The sequence below is a fragment of the Palaemon carinicauda genome, chromosome 40, assembly GCF_036898095.1.
Source record: "Palaemon carinicauda isolate YSFRI2023 chromosome 40, ASM3689809v2, whole genome shotgun sequence".
Taxonomy (NCBI): domain Eukaryota; kingdom Metazoa; phylum Arthropoda; class Malacostraca; order Decapoda; family Palaemonidae; genus Palaemon; species Palaemon carinicauda.
In genome coordinates this window covers 8282738-8300237 of record NC_090764.1, presented here as the reverse complement: position 1 = coordinate 8300237, position 17500 = coordinate 8282738, and the positions used below count along the sequence as shown (strand labels likewise).

General features: G+C 38.5%; 1 protein-coding gene across 1 annotated transcript in view; it reads right to left on the bottom strand.

Moving 5' to 3' along the window:
- LOC137631986 (uncharacterized) overlaps positions 1-17500 on the bottom strand; it is a 51007-nt gene that overhangs the window by 13078 nt on the left and 20429 nt on the right. The window lies entirely within an intron of this gene.

Here is a 17500-nt window from a genome sequence, read left to right as displayed (position 1 = left end):
AGCTTTTTCCGGCCTCTTAACTAATTGATATTGTTAGTTATTTAGTCTTCATAGCTAGGAACTTCATATATCGTGTTTTAACGCTCTATTATCCGGTCATCGTTCGACCCCATACTAGATCGCTAGCTTAGCCCCTAGGCTAGATTGCCTAGCACTTGTGTTCATGCATGATATATTCCAGTGATCCTAGGTTAAGTTATGAAGATAGTGGCATTATTTATCATACTGCTATCTGTGATGCAAGTGTTTTTCGCCTTCAGGGACCATATAGGGGATCGGTTTGATTGCGTTCCTTTCTAACCTAACCTAAATGTAGGAACCCTGCCTACGGGCATTCCCTCTGCGTGGCCAAGCTTCCCCTTCTATATAGGAGAATCTTGTCCACAATCAGAGTATTTATCGCTTCTCTGTCTACCTTAAGGGAATGATCCCCCCTTAGGGTTGCGACCGAGAAAGAGGAACGGCTCTGTCCTTCCTCAGTTGCTTATGGTTAGGTTACTTACCCTTCCCTGCAACTTGCGATGTGTCTTTCAGCCTACCTAGCATGGGAATTAACACTCCTTATCTAGGTTAGGCCTTGGGGGGGGGGCCTAGTTCTGTACTTTTATAGTTTGAGACGGTACTCTTGCACCGTTCTCATTCTGGTTATCTACCCTGGGCTAGGGAACCTCCTCCCTTTCCTTGGTGGCCCCTCTTCTTCTCCCTCCCCACCTATCCCTTTGGTGTAGGCTAGCCCATACATAGGCTTGGCTGTACACATCTGTCCCTAGTCCTACAACTCCTCCCTTGGGTGGAGTGATAGGGCTATCTTGATCTCCTGTTGAGCAGGCTGCTCTGGTACACATACCCTTCATAGCATTCTATGGGGGTAGCCACTGGCAGCGATTTGTCCAACAGGGGGTTCCCCCTCTTGAGTGTACTCTAACCCTCCCTTGGGTTACCCTGGCACCCGGCCGGCTGCCGGCCCCCTGCCATTGGATGCTAGGAGGATCTTCTCCTATCATGTGTACACTCTCTCTGGAGGGATGCCGGAGGGGTATGTGGTCTTACCCCTCCAATCCCTCCTTATCTGTCTCTCTATCTACCCTGGTGCCGGTCCCTTGCCGCCTCTACTGCCGGCGATACCACCCTACACTTTGGTGACTCTCTCTCATAAGATATCCTCCCTCCTCTAAGTCGTCAGCCTTCCGTGTGCTGGGGGGCTGCCGCCTTCCGTCGGCATACAACCGATGATCCACCCCTCCCTTACCTAGTTTCGGTTGTCTGACCTTCGGGCCAGCCTCCGGCGTGCCGGCATTGATTGCCGGCGGTCTGGGTATACTACCATATACTTCATTATCTTATGAACTGATCACTAAGCCCTCAGCCTTCGGCTGCCGGAGCCGCCGCCTCCCGCCGGTGTTCCACCGCTGTGCCGGCGGTCGCCAAGTTGGTATTATGCTTAGATTCTCAATGTGTCTGTCTTAATGCCTTACACCCTGCTGGAGCGGCCTCTGGCGTGCCGCCGGCCTGCCGGCGCCCTCCGGAGGCACCAAGGGACTTGCACCCCTTCTACTACCTGTCGACAACATGCCGACAGTCCTACACTGCAGCCAGATGGCTTAGCCACTTCTATATATAGGTATTGTCTTACCATTCTACTAGTGGCTGTGCTGTCTTCTTGCACATTACAATTTTCCAGCATACTCTGTGTGTCTTGGCACGGTCAGTTGCCGGAACCTAGATCTATAAGGGGTCTCCCATTACCCCTTTAACCAAGGAACTGAGTGGTCTCCGTCCCTGATACACCTCGCAGGCAATCTCTGCTAGAACTTAGCTTCTACCCACCACGGTGATCCATACAGATATATATATATATATATATATATATATATATATATATATATATATATATATATATATACATGTATACATACATACATACATATATATATATACATATATATATATATATATATATATATATATATATATACATACATATATACATACATACATATATACATCCGTACATATATATGCACATATATACACACATATGTATATATATATATATATATATATATATATATATATATAAATAAATATATATATATATATATATATATATATATATATATATATATATATACATATATATATATATATATATATATATATATGCATATCGTCTCTTGGTTGATTAACCTTAGTTTTAATATCTCGGGAGGTTTCAGCAATTGACTGGACAGGAAATACAAGTATGTGTCTTTCCTTCTAACTTTTATAGCTTTTCTATATAAGCTAAATGTCTCAATATAAGTGAAAGCCTTCACTTGATACTCATGGATTTTTCTTCTCTTTACAGGAGGACCATCCGAAGTGCGGGAGTGTGTTCTGTAATGTCCCCAGAGGTGATCTCCGCTAATGGGACCCTCAGGTTTGTACAGTTTGTTCTAACCTGATTACCGAGGCTTTTGACGACCCTAAGTCAACGGAGTCAAGGGATGCTGCCAGGGAAACGTTACGATCCTGGGTGAAGGGTTTTCAGAAAAACACCTCAGGTCCCTACCTTCCAAATGAGAAGATGAGGGCCTACCTTTTCCCTAAAGCATCGGCTGATGCAATCATCCCCCAGCCTCAGGTGGAGATACCAATTGCCCAGAATCTGGTAGATTCTGAAGTCTCAGCCGCCCTTCAAGACATCCAATTGAACGATAGGATGTAGGAGGTGTCGGATTTTACTGAGAAGGACCTTCTAGGAGAAGGTCAGGAGGAGGAGCTGTTCCAGGCTCCTCAAGTAGAAGAGCAAGAAATCGACGAAGTGTCGGTTACGTCGGTTCCGGACCCAGAACCTGTTCCTTCTACATCGTCTGCCATCCCATATGAACTGGGAAGGACTCTTTCTTCCATTGTTGAGATGATCCAACAAATTCAAAGGAAGAATGATGAGAAGGAAGCTGCAATGAAACTAGAGATACGTAGACTTGCAGCATCACGTGGGCCCCAGAAGCGGCTCAGTGTGAAGGATCTTTCTTTGTGCTCGGATACCAATCCTTGGAGGCATGCCGAACACATGCCAATGACAACCGGAAAGATCGTGATCTCAGAAAAGTTGGGAGCAATTCCCCTGGAAGAAGTGGAATTTTGGCCCAACAAAGATTCTTATCCGGACTGCTATGTCCGTCTTAGGAAGGAGCCAGCCTTAAAGGAGGAGACGGAGCCGAAGGAGGTCATAGTTTTTGACTATAGTAAAGCTCATACGTTACTAGCGAGCTCGATGAAAGAGAGGGGCTTCACTAACTCAAAGGTGCCCGCCTTGAGTAAGAAGCTTCCCTCCTTAGTGGCCTCTCCTACCAGAGCCTTTCCCTTCTTGGAAAAGGGATATAAGGCTGCCTTAAAAGCGGTGGAGGCAGGGAAACCATGCCCCTCCTTGGAGGAGTGCAAGCCGTTATCTCTGACCTTACCCTTGGACTAAGAAGACTGGAAGGACGTACGCCTTACCTTCTCAGTCGGGAAGCTGGAAGCTGATATTGCTGAACGCCAGTTCGGTGAAGCGCTTCCAAAACTGTCGGAGGTTCTCTTGCATAGAGAGCAAGAGACAAAGGAAAGACTTGCGGCATCGATGTCGTTGCAAAAGACACTAGAAACGATGGCAAGTGACCCCAAGAACCAGGACATGTTCATGGTTGTGGCCAAAACCCATCTGGCCACAATTTCGAAGGATTTCTATAGCTTTATTAAAGCTAGGAGAGCCTGTGGAGAGTTCGTGTTTGCCTCGGCTGCGGTGAGGCACGAACCGAGGAAACTGATCTTCTCTCATATTTGGGGTAAAGACCTCTTTCCCAATGAAGTGGTTAAAGAGGTAGTAGACAAGGCCGCCACAGTGAACCTTCTCAAAAAGAGGGACCTAGATCTTAAGAGAAAGTCTTCTCCGGATGAGGGTCCCCAACCCAAGAGGAAGACAAAAAGGCCTAGGTCATCCTCTCGGCCGGCTAAACCCTACCGACAGCAACATCAACAACAACTTCCTGTGACCGCGGTGCTTCAGATAGTGGCACAACCTCCAACCACGTACCAGCTGGTACTTCAACAAACGGCGACACAGACGCCAGTTCTTAACCCAGCCTCCGAGAGGCAGACTTTTTCCTTTCGTTCAAGAGCCAGAGGAACAGCTAGAGGTTCTTCAAGACGCCCTTCAAGAGGAAGGGGATCCAGGGGAGGATGCGGTCAAGGAGGCAAGGCCTCAGGTCCACAACAGCAGAAGTAGGTACTTCCAGTAGGAGGAAGACTACAGCTTTTTAGGGATCGCTGGATCTTCGATCCCTGGGCCCACAGCCTAAATAAGAATGGACTATGTTGGAGCTGGAGCAGTCCTCCACCTCAATTTCCTCAATTCTTCCAACACTCAACCCCCACTCTGGAAGAATATGTCCGAGAGCTCTTAGACAAAAGAGTAATCCGGAAGATTAAGTCCATCAAATTCCAAGGAAGGCTGTTTTGTGTTCCAAAGAAGGACTCAGAAAACTCAGAGTCATTCTAGACTTGTCCCCACTCAACAAGTTCATAGTGAACTACAAGTTCAGAATGCTCACACTTCAACACATAAGGACCCTACTGCCCAAAAAGGGCATATGCTGTTTCTATAGACTTGTTTGACGCTTATTGGCACGTTCCAATTAATCGTCACCTCTCCCCCTACCTAGGCTTCAAGTTACATTGATAACTTTACGCCTTCAGAATCATGCCTTTCGGGCTAAACATAGCCCCATGGATTTTCACGAAGCTCGCGAAAGCAGCCGTCCATCAATTACGCCTAATGGGGGTCCAAGTAGTAGCCTACTTGGACGACTGGCTGGTGTGGGCAGCATCCAGGACAGAATGCATGCAAGCTTCTAAGATAGTGATCCAGTTCCTGGAACATCTGGGATTCAAGATCAACTTCAAAAAGTCTCGTCTTTCTCCAGCTCAAAAATTTCAGTGGTTGGGAATCCACTGGAATTTGGAGTCACATCGGCTTTCCATTCCTAGTAAGAAGAGGAAAGAAATAGCAGGATCTGTCAAGAGACTACTGAAATCCAAACGGATATCAAGACGCGAACAGGAGAGAGTGCTGGGCTCTTTATAGTTTGCTTCAATAACAGATCCAGTGCTAAGAGCACAGCTTAAGGATGCAACAGGAGTCTGGAGAAAATACGCATCAAATGCGCAAAGAGATCTAATAAGACCACTACCGACTCGACTGCGAACGCTTCTCAAGCCGGAGTCCAATGCCAAGCAATTGAAGAAATCAATACTTCTTCAACCTCCTCCCCCGTCAGTAACTATCCACACAGACGCTTCAAAGGAAGGCTGGGGAGGCCACTCTCATCAGATGAGAGTCCAAGGAGCTTGGTCCAATCTTTTCAAGTCATTTCACATCAACTTTCTAGAAGCCATGGCAGTACTTCTGACACTGAAGAAAGTTTCTCCTCGCCACTCGACCCACATAAGACTGGTTCTAGATAGCGAGGTGGTAGTGAGATGCCTGAATCAACAAGAGTCGAGGTCACCTCAAATCAACCAAGTGATGTTGGCCATATTCTGTTTGGCGGAAAGGAAGAAATGGCACCTTTCAGCAGTTCACATTCAAGGGTTCTGCAATGTGACAGCAAACGCTCTATCTAGGTTTACACCTATAGAGTCAGAATGGTCCCTTGACGCAGGATCGTTCTCCTTCATCTCGAGTCAAGTCCCAGAGCTTCATATAGACCTCTTTGCGACGAAAGACAACAAAAAAATAGTTCGTTACGTGTCCCCTTACGAGGATCCGTTAGCGGAGGCAGTGGACGCTATGTCCCTGGACTGGAACAGATGGTCCAGTATCTATCTGTTCCCTCCGCACAACCTCCTTTTGAAGGTCCTTGATAAGCTGAGATCCTTCAATGGGAAAGCAGCAATAGTGACCCACAAGTGGCCAAATAGCGTGTGGTTCCCTCTGGCATTGGAACTACGATTAAAATTTGTACCGCTACCGGATCCATCCCTGTCTCAGCGAGTACAGAAGTCGACTGTCTTCGCTCCAGCACAGAAAACACGGAACCTACATCTCATGATTTTCTCTCCTTAACGATGAGAAAAAGATTCGGTGTTTAAAAGCCTATTTAGACTTTTGGGGGAAACCAGAAGACATTATGAGTCTTCAGGGAAGAAATAGCTATCTTTTGTCAAGGCGAAGAAACCGAAAGAAATCCCGGCAGATTCCTATTTATCTTTCTTCCTTCACCTTCATGAGCAAGGTTTAGCAGCCTACACAATTCTATTGTTCAAGCCTGCCTTGACAAGTCAGATACCATATGACTTACAGGTCGACCTTTCTAACGACGTTTTTAATGAACTAGCCCTTCAGCGCTTCCAAAGACCATTTGCTTGGTCATTAGATATGATTCCTCATTGTGTATAAATAATGAACAATGAGGAATGAGCTTAGAAGGTTTTGAATTTAAGTCATATTTCTGTTTGTACTCGCCTTGGGGGCCAGAGTTAGTGAATAGTGGCTCTCTCTAGAGAGGAAGGCCACGTCCAGTTCTTGGAGGGAGAACTTAATCTATTTCCAGACCCAATGTTTCTTACCAGGAACAAGCTACCCACCAATAGGTGGGGTCCCTAGAGAATCTGCCCTCTGGAGGAAGATGCATCTCTATGTCCAGTGGAGTGCCTAAAGGTCTATCTTCATTGAACTTCAGACTTTATGGGAGGACAGCTGTTCAGAAGAGAAACCCTGGGTTCAAAGTTATCTATAACTAAGGGCGAAATTCACCCGTGTTATTCACAGAACGGATCCAGACAGTACACCCGTTAGTCATGATCCGAGGAAAGTTGCCTCTTCCATAAAATTTCTTTAATTATATGGACTTTGAACATCCTTGTTTGCACACCGGCTGGTAGTCATCCAAGGCGTTCTTTATGCACTATGCGAAGCAAGTGGAGCAACTTATGAGATCTGTGGTAGCAGCAGGTAGAATTCTTTAACCTTCTGTTTTAAGTCTGCGAGGAACAGTGTAATTAATTTGGGACGATTAATTAAGAGGGTGCGCGTGTAGTCACTGTATGTTACTACACGCTGAGCGGTAGGCCACAAAAGTGTCCTTACGAACTGTTCCATTGACGTCGGTAATCTATAGCATAATACGGACACTTGCGCCAAGCGTTTTTTACGCCAGTGTATGTAAACAGTATACAGACTATATCATTATTATTAATAATTCAATTGAAGTGGCAAATCTTCTGTTGACTGTTTTTCTTTATGGTTTTACGCATATCATCCACATTTTATAAATTTTATAAATGTTGATCTGATATGTTCGTTTATTAAATCTTAATAAACTAGTTCATAGTAAACCCTGCGTCTTTTTCGCCCACACTCCTTTTATTAGAAATGTACTGAGCATTAAGATTAAAATATGGATATTTTTATCATGGTATGTCTTTCGAGACTGTTCCCTGATTCAAGCAAAAGTCCACTCACTCTAACCCTTCCTTGGAAGGGTTGACGTGGTACCCTACCGGGTTGGTGGCAAAAAGGCAAAATTTGATTCTATGCAGATACAACCATTATCCAATAGTTTATAAGAGTAGTCACCTTGGGGAAGGTGTCACAAATTCATCCTGACATTGGTGACTCTTATACAAACTTTGCTTTATATTATATAGGGCGAGACCACTATACAAGCTTGTCATTTTGTCATCTATAAATCTTTATGTACTCCTCGAGACTTTTTCCAGAGTCTAGTACGACTCTTCCCTGTAGGGGGCAGGAAGCACTAACATAGTTCATGCTTAGATGAAATGATGTATGACGGTAACATCATAGGTCTCTAGGTCTAGACGGAACAGGAAAATACTTTCTTGAGAGTACGGCACTGATTGAGAATCCACAAATACAGTAATGCTCTGATAAATTTCCATCAGGACAACATGGCCTGAGCCCAAAAAAAGGATTTTGAGCGAAGCGAAAAATCTATTTTTGGGTGAGGTAGCCATGTCGTCCTGATGGACCCGCCCTTCCTTTTATTGTAAAAGGGCCTGTTGACCCCTCCCTATAGTTCAGTATCTGTAACACCTCGTATATCGCTACAAGGAATAAAGAGGTCGCTACCGCCTTCATCAGATACACACTGGAAACGGAATAGGAGAGATGTCTTATGAGCGGCTCTCTTTTCATTCTCGTTTCAGATTCTTGTCACTATTCCCCCTCGAAGTGTTAATACTGTTCGGGGCGAAGATAGCTATGTGACGTGTCAAGAATACGTCCTCTGATATTATGCGATATCCCTGTGAGATTATTTAGGGATATTCGCTCCATGAGTTAGAATTCTGGATACCTTAAGGTAAAATTCTCTGGGAATATCACTGTAGTCAAATATACCCTAGAAAGCTACCTAATAGGAACTTCCATCAGGACGACATGGCTACCTCACCCAAAAATAGATTTTTCGCTTCGCTCAAAATCCGTTTTATGTAATTGTACAAGTACAAGTTTCTGATTTAAATTTTCGTGTTTTTATCTTTGCCTTTACATCAGTTTTAGACTAATCGATATTAGACCAATATGACTGTTGGACGAATCAGTTTTAGACTAAATGTCTTTGGACGAATTGGTCTATCCGCTTGGAACCAATTGACATTAGACCAACCGTCGTAAGACCAATCGTACCAAACCCATATATACATATTTATATACATATACACATACATACATATACACACATACATATGCATACATATACATATATACATACTATACATATAAGATGATATAAGCCCAAGGGCTTCAACAAGGAAAAATAGCATAGTGCACCCCCAAGCAAGAAAACTCCAATCCAAGACAGTGGAACTAGAAATGGAATACACACACACACATATATATATATATATATATATATATGTATATATATATATGTATATATATATATATATATATATATATATATATATGTATATATATATGTATATATATATATATATATATATATATATATATGTATATATATATATATATATATATATATATATATATATATATATATATATATATATATATATATATATATATATATATAGTCCACTGCAAGGCAAATGCCTCAAACATGTCAATTCATGTCCGAGACTCGACCAGTTTTCATCACTTCGTTGACCTATTAATTAAGTACTAAAATAACGCCAAATAGCCCATGCAACTGGCGTGTGTAGTTAACAGTTAACGGTGAGAAAACAGACGTTTATTCAGGTCCCTATCAGAGCGAATGGAGAGCGAAGATACAAAGCAATTATATACAAAAAAAAAGAAATGTCGTAACTATGTACGATCGTGTGACACACAGTATTACAACATTCACGCGTCACCTGCCAGGGCAGAGGACCGGTGAAATAAAGTTAAATCGTGAGCGAAGCCAGCCAAGGCCGAGCAAAAACCTGTTTGAAGTTAGTTATTAACTAAATAACTCCAAAGAGAATTTCTTCCGGTTTCACACGTAAATGGCTAATCCAAGTCCCGTAGGTCTTAGGTTAATCAATTCCCTTTGAAAGCCGGTAAATTGTTTTAAGCTTAACTGATGAAAAATTGCTTTTAAGCAAACAATCTAACACCCAATTAGGTCGTGCTTGGATATTGTATCGCACGTGTTTCACAAATACATTGTAACATGTATTTTTTTTATTGTATATCGCGCTCTACACCTCTCTGTCAACAGAACCAGTTTGAGCCAGTTTATTTTTGTGACCTTCTTACACTGAAACCTTTGTACAAAAAGCTCGCTGTCTATTGAAATAAAGTTCGTTGTATTTGTTTCGTCTTTCAGTTATCACTTAACTAACGATACACACAATGTCTTTAAAATATATTAGTAATGATGTAGCGAATCTTCTTTGGGTGGTTTATAACTTATAATGAAATGACCCACCAGTATAGTATATAAATGGTATTGAAAGAAATTGCTTTTGAAAAGAGTAAATATAGCATACAAAAAAGATACGAATTACCACTTGTACCAAATTCTGCGCTGAAATGATTGTTTATAATCAAATGTCTTGTATTGAAACTAAGTTAGGCCGTTAATCTTATGCTAGATGGTTCTAAACTATTTTCGTTTTGATCCCACTGACTTGGATTCGCTAAGAGGATGGGCTTGAAACTAAAATTTCTTAAATCATTCATATGTATCTGGATATGCTAAACAATTGTTTAAATATGACTCTTAAGAAGAAACACCATGTATCATAGCTGGACTAGTTGGACAGAAAATTCTCCTCAAATTTAGAATCTAATAATGTAAAACATATAACTTTTCAAAATACAGCTTTTGAATAAAAGCCCAGATAAACCAGTTTCTTTTTAAACCAGGAAAACTCGACTGACGTTGCACGAAGCATCACAAGATCATTTACTATGCGATTAATTTAATTTTGATAAGGGCTAGCGTTAAAATGCACTATGGAATGATGAACGGACCCCCCCAAAAAAGGATTTTTATCTTTTAAATCAAAATAAAACACTTGTTCTGAACTAAATAATTCTAAAGTATATAAAACTTGAATGAAAAGCGCGACATTGCTTCAATGAAAACAGTCCGAAAAACCCTTGGTTGACAGAAAAAACCTGTGTGCAAATTGGAAACTCTTAATTCATAAAATGAACCATTAAACAGAGGGGTACCTCAGGGGAGTGTACTGAGCCCAATCTTATTCTAGATCTATACTATTGGTCTATCAAAAGAACTTCAAAGGCATAGTGTGACATTCCGAAAAACTCTAAAAAAAAAAATCGGGTAAAACCATTGATATTGACCGTACCTGTCTTGCTTGTTCCACGTCCAACACGCGTCTGCCTGTGGAACGGGGTGCACTCCTCTTATATCTGAGCGGGTCTGGCTCTGCATTGACTTTCTGAGAAATTGACCAACTTCGTAACGTTCACAGGCAAGTATATAAATATATGAATGCTCGTATGTGTATCACATATTATGTATATACAGTGCATATATATATATCTATCTGGTTAATGATTACATATATATATATATATATATATATATATATATATATATATATATATATATATATATATATACACACACACACACACACACACATATATATATATATATATATATATATGTATGTATGTATATCTTCTTTAGAGTTTGGGGGCCACATATACATAATTTGGAAATACGTAAACACATAAATTCATATGCGTACACACATATATATCACATATATATCATATATACTGTATATACATACTGTATATATATATATATATATATATATATATATATATATATATATATATATATACATATTATTCAAATAAGCCATATATTATATATAATCCCTTAATATCTGTATTTTCTCTATACTTCGGGATCAGAAACCAAAGGGGGAATCAACTCAAAGATAATAGCTTCTGGTCTGCCGGGGAATCAAACCCTGGTCCAAGAAACTGGGATGACAGTGACATACCATTTAGCTACAATGAGAGATAAAAGTTGATGACAATTCTTTCTATCTTTCGATTCCTCGGCCGAACAGAAGCTATTATCTTTAATAATAATAATAATAATAATAATAATAATAATAATAATAATAATAATAATAATAATAATAATAATAAAGAGCAAGATTTCATTTTGAGATATGATGTACAGCAATGTGTAGAATATAGAAATCTCCTTTTGATGGCTTTTGTGGACTATGAAAAAGCCATTGATAGTGTGCACCGGCTAAGTTTGTGGAGAGTCTTGCGTTATTATGGAATTCCTCTTAGATATATAAATATGACTAAGTCTGTTCATGAACAGAGCAAGTGCAATGTTAATGTTATTGGAGTCCTTTCAAGGGAATTTCCAGTGAACAGCAGAGTACTCCAAGGGAATGTGTTGTCACCTATGTTGTTTATCCTCCTCCTGAATTTTGTAATGCGTAGAACACTCAGAGATGCTGGAGAAGGATTGGACTGAAATGGTTATTAGAAGAACACCACAGGGTTGCAAATCTTGCTTTCCAGAATGCTTGAAATTGAGGTTGGGCTCAAGATAAATGGAAGAAAGACAGATGATGAGAACGGAATATGCAATGGGAGATGAAATATCATTCAGAGGAGAAAGGATTAATGCGGTGGATTCATTTCGATGTTTAGGAACTATGATCTCTAATACAGGCTCTTTAAGATTTGATTTTAATGAAAGGTTGAAAAAGGGAAATCAGACAATGGGTATGTTAAGTAAAATTTGGAAATCCAATCGCCTGAAATTACATATAAAAATCAGGCTATATATTAGTTTAGAGAGATCGGTGTTACTGTATAGACATAAGTCGTGGTATGACATTGAAACAATATCCAACAAATTTTGCAGATTTGAGAACAAAGCCCTCCTGTAGGCGTGACCGGAATTATATATACTGTACTGTATATATATATATATATATATATATATATATATAAATTATATATATATATATATATATATATATATACATATATATACACATATAAATATATATATATATATATATATATATATATATATATATTTATATACGTATATATATAGACGTATATATATGCATATATATATATATATATATATATATATATATACATATATGTATATATATGTAAATATGCATATATATACATATATATATATATATATATATATATATATATATATACATGTATATATATACATATATATGTATATATATGTAAATATGCATATATATATACATATATATATATATATATATATATATATATATATATATATATATATATATCATATATGTGTGTGTGTGTTACTTTCGTGGTATGACAATGAAACAATCTCCAATAGATTTAGTAGATTTGAGAACAAAGCCCTCAGAAGGATATTGGGAATTAAATGGAAGGACAGGATTAGAAAGGAAACTATAAAAGAGATTACTCGAGTGCCATATGTGGATGAAATCATGATGATGGGAAATGGTTTGCGCATGCTCTTCGCCCTCCCCAATAGATATCAGTTCACCAAACTTTTAACTGGGCTCAAAAAAGAACTAGCAAAGTTGGGAGACCCAGACCTACATGGGTGAGGACTAAAAAGCGTGAAGTGGGAGATGATGAATGGAGAAGTATTTTATTAAAAGCTCAAGATAGAGACGACTGGCGAAATGTAACCGAGGCCCTTTGCGTTAATAGGCGTAGGAGGAGATGATATATGCATATATATATATATATATATATATATATATATATATATATGTATATATATATATGTGTATATATATGTATATATATGTATATATATATATATATATATATATATATATATATATATATATATATACTTCAAAACAAGAAGAGCATGAGAAATAAGATAGAATAGTGTGCTCGAGTGTACCCTAAAACAAGAGAACTATTCCCGAAGACAATGGAAGACCATGATACTGAAGCTAAGGCATTACCCAAGACTAGAGAACAATGGTTTGATTTTGCATTGTCCTTCTTCTAGAAGAGCTGATTATCATAGCTAAAGAGTCTCTTTTTATGTAGTATTCTTATTTGTGCTTTTATTTGGCAGTGGAGTAACCAAATTCATCAAAGTGGGCCTTTTGTATACCATTACCCAGTTCCTTACTCTGACATACAAACCAAAATACCGAATAGCACCGAGCATTAACTTTATTAACATAAGGACTAGCATTTTCTCTTAAATGAGATCAAAAGGTTAACGCTCGCAACATACGCAAGACTATACTCAATTTTTTTTAATGAGACGCGTTTGCGCCGACTTGCAGCGGTGCCCTTTTAACTCGGAAAAGTTTCCTGCTTTCAGATTGGTTAAAATTATCTTGTCCGACCAATCAGCGATCAGGAAACTTTTCCGAGCTAAAAGGGCACCTCTGCGAGTCGGTGCAAATCTGCCTCACTAAAAAGAATCGACTATAGTACACACAAATACTTTATATAGCCATTCAGAATGCCTCTACTATATTGTCTTTTGCTTTAGCCTCATGTCCAACTTTTGTCCAGGCAAGAACCAATTGAAGATTAAGTATGAATTTCTAAAGAGTCAATTAAAACTCCCAATTTATACTGTTAATAGAGCAAATTGCAAAATTTTACTGTTCGTTATAATACGTTCCATTTGGCGAGTTTCCATGTCACTATCAGAAGTTATGAGGCTTTTATTACCCAGTCACGTTTTTATCTAAAGCCAATTACGCTTTATGTTCAAATTCACAAATTGCAAATTTGTTTTAAGCCGAAATCAAAATGTTATTATTTATAGACGAACGTTTGCCACGTGTTTCATTCGTCTGTGCAAAGTCTATTATGAACATGATGTAGATTGAATCTTGAAAGTTTGGTCGGACGATCTAGAAACAGAACCACTTACTTATTCAGTAACGTCTCAAGGCGTGGGTATATATATATCTAATTGGTTTTAGATAAAAACGTGACTGGGTAATACAAGCCTCATAACTTCTGATAGGGACATGAAAACTCGCCAAATGGAACGTATTATAACGAACAGTAAAATTTTACAATTCGTTCTGTTAACCATATAAATTGGGAGGTTTAATTAACTCTTTAGAAATCCATACCTAATCTTGAACTGGTTTTTGCTTGGACAAAAGTGGACTTGAGGTTAAAGTACTAGATAATATGGAAGAGGCATTCTGAATGGCTATATAAAGTATTTTTGTGTACTAGTCTTGCGTATGTTTCGAGGGTTAACCTTTTGATCTAATTCAAGAGAAAATGCTAGTCCTTATGTAAATCAAGTTAATGCTCGGTGTTATTCGGTATTTTGGTTCGGATGTCAGAGTAAGGAACTGGGTAAAGGTATACCCAGAGAGAGAGAGAGAGAGAGAGAGAGAGAGAGAGAGAGAGAGAGAGAGAGAGAGAGAGAGAGAGAGAGAGAGAGAATGCGGTAAAGAAAAAGAAATCAAATAGAAGGATATCAACCAATATGCATTTAAAAGAGAAAACTTTTGCACTAATAACATCTCTCTACCACTGCAGCAGTTTAACTTTCGTCAAACTCGCATGAATTGCAAGTCCAAAAACTCAGTTTAAAACTTACATACCAAAGAGAACACTCTGGCGATTAATTAATCAGAGAGACACAATTACTTTAACCGACATGTAACCACCACCAAATTATACAGACCTAAAAGTTTGCAACTAAAATGCCATTGCAAATCAAATTGTATTTTCTCTGAAGAGTTATGGCCCGTCACACCTCACCTATCACATAGGATGATTGCAACTCTGTTATTGCAGTTATGAATTGCAATTCCTGATGAAAATAATGTCTAAAAATCCATTCACACTCAAAGCAATCTGAGAAGTGTTTAAAGTTTCCAAAGGAACATACCATTTACACTTGTAAATGATAAATCACAAGTGCTGGAGAAATATTGAAAAGATGATGATTTGAAGATAAAGAGGTCAATCTAACGATAGATTCAAGATTACTCTGTTAAAGCAAAAGATTACTAAAGGATAATCTAGCTGTGGAAGTAGGTTGGCCAGGGTACCAGCTACCCGTTAAGATACTGCCGCTAGAGAGTTATTGGATCCTTTGGATGGCCAAATAGTACTATATTGGGATCCCTCTCTCTCTGGTTATAGTTCATTTTCTTTTTCTTTGCCTACACACAAACACACACACATACACACCCACCGAATAGTCTGGCCTACTCTTTACACCTCTCCTCTGACCTCACACACCTGACAACATTGGGAATACCGAAGAGTCTTCTTTGCACAAAGGGTTAATTACTGCAATGCAATTGTTCACTTGCTACTTTCCTCTTGGCAAGGGTAGAGGAAGGCTCTTTAGCTATGGTGAGCAGCTCTTCTAGAAGGACACTCCAAATATCTAACCATTATTCTCTGGTCTTGTGTAGTGCCATAGCCTCTGTACCATGGCCTTCCACTGTCTTCAGTTAAAGTTCTCTTGCTTGAGGGTACACTCGAGCAAACTATTCTCTCTAATTTCTCTTCTTGTTTTGTTTAATTTTTTATAGTTTATATATGAAAGATCTAATTTAAAGTTGTTACTGTTCTTAAAATATTCGTTTATTACTTCTCTTGTAGTTTATCTATTTCCTTATTTCCTTTCCTCACTGGGGTATTTTTCCCTATTGGAGCCTCGAGCTTATAGCTTCTTGTTTTTCCAACTAGGGTTGTAGCTTAGTTTGTAATAATAATAATAATAATAATAATAATAATAATAATAATAATAATAATAATAATAGCACACTAACATATTGGTTATTTCGCTTAAGACTTAAAGCAGCAATTATTACAGGCCTCAATTAATAAATGATTTTATTGTCATTATGTTTAACCTCATATATATGCCGAGCAAACGTATCATATGTTTTTTTTTTTTTTTTTTTGAATTATTTACAAACGTTCAAAAAGCTGGAGTCGTATAGAAAACGGGATTTTTCTTCCATTTCATTTTCTCGGTAGTCGTTAGTAGCCGACTTACTAGACATCCCTCTACTCAAGGTCTATGGAATATTATAGACCTTGCCTCTACTTACGTGTATTTACGTGTACGTTGGTCCACTGATACTCTCTAATAACTTATTGGTCGTTGCCCGACCGTCTACGGACTTCAAAATTGCAAAAGACGGTGGATGGCCAGGAAATGTACAAGAACAACAATCTAACCGTGGATCGTATTTAAACATTATCCCTATCAAGGTCTTTTATATATATATATATATATATATATATATATATATATATATATATATATATATATATATTTATATATATATATATATATATATATATATATATATATATATATATATATATATATATATATATATAAAGACTAATTTTAATCAGAAACTCTTCGTAAAAATATACCGTTCTCAGCCGTATTTCAGTTAAATACAGGCGACCGTAATTTTACCCTACTTTGCTGTTATCTTTTACGGTTGGTGCCCGTAATATCACTCACTCCTTTACGTCAATATATAAATTTTTAAAACGATAAATGACTTGCAACATTTATGAGAGGATTTTCACCGTCGTCCCCTTAACGCATTTTTCATTAACAGTGTAGATGATCTACTATATGCTCCTTCGTTCTGGCAAGTTAAAGTGCTACATGTTGCACGAAGTGCATGAGCTGTGTGCAGGAGTATTCTGGTGTTAACTCAATCATCTAATTGAAAAAAAGATTGATTTGCGCCGAAAACGGATAAAAGATTTATTCAAAATACGCCGAAATCCACCGGAAAAGTATTTTTGTCCTTAAACCAAAATATGAAAAGTCAGGTACTTGACAAAAGCTATACACGCAAATAAGTGAAAATTACAAAGTAAACATATAGACATTATAAGGACCATACAACGAATAAAGTGGTACAGAATGTTTAGTTAAAAAAAAAAAAAAAAGTATCTTCATCATCTCCTCCTACGCCTATTGACGCAAAAGGCCTCGGTCAGATTTCGCCAGTCGTCTCT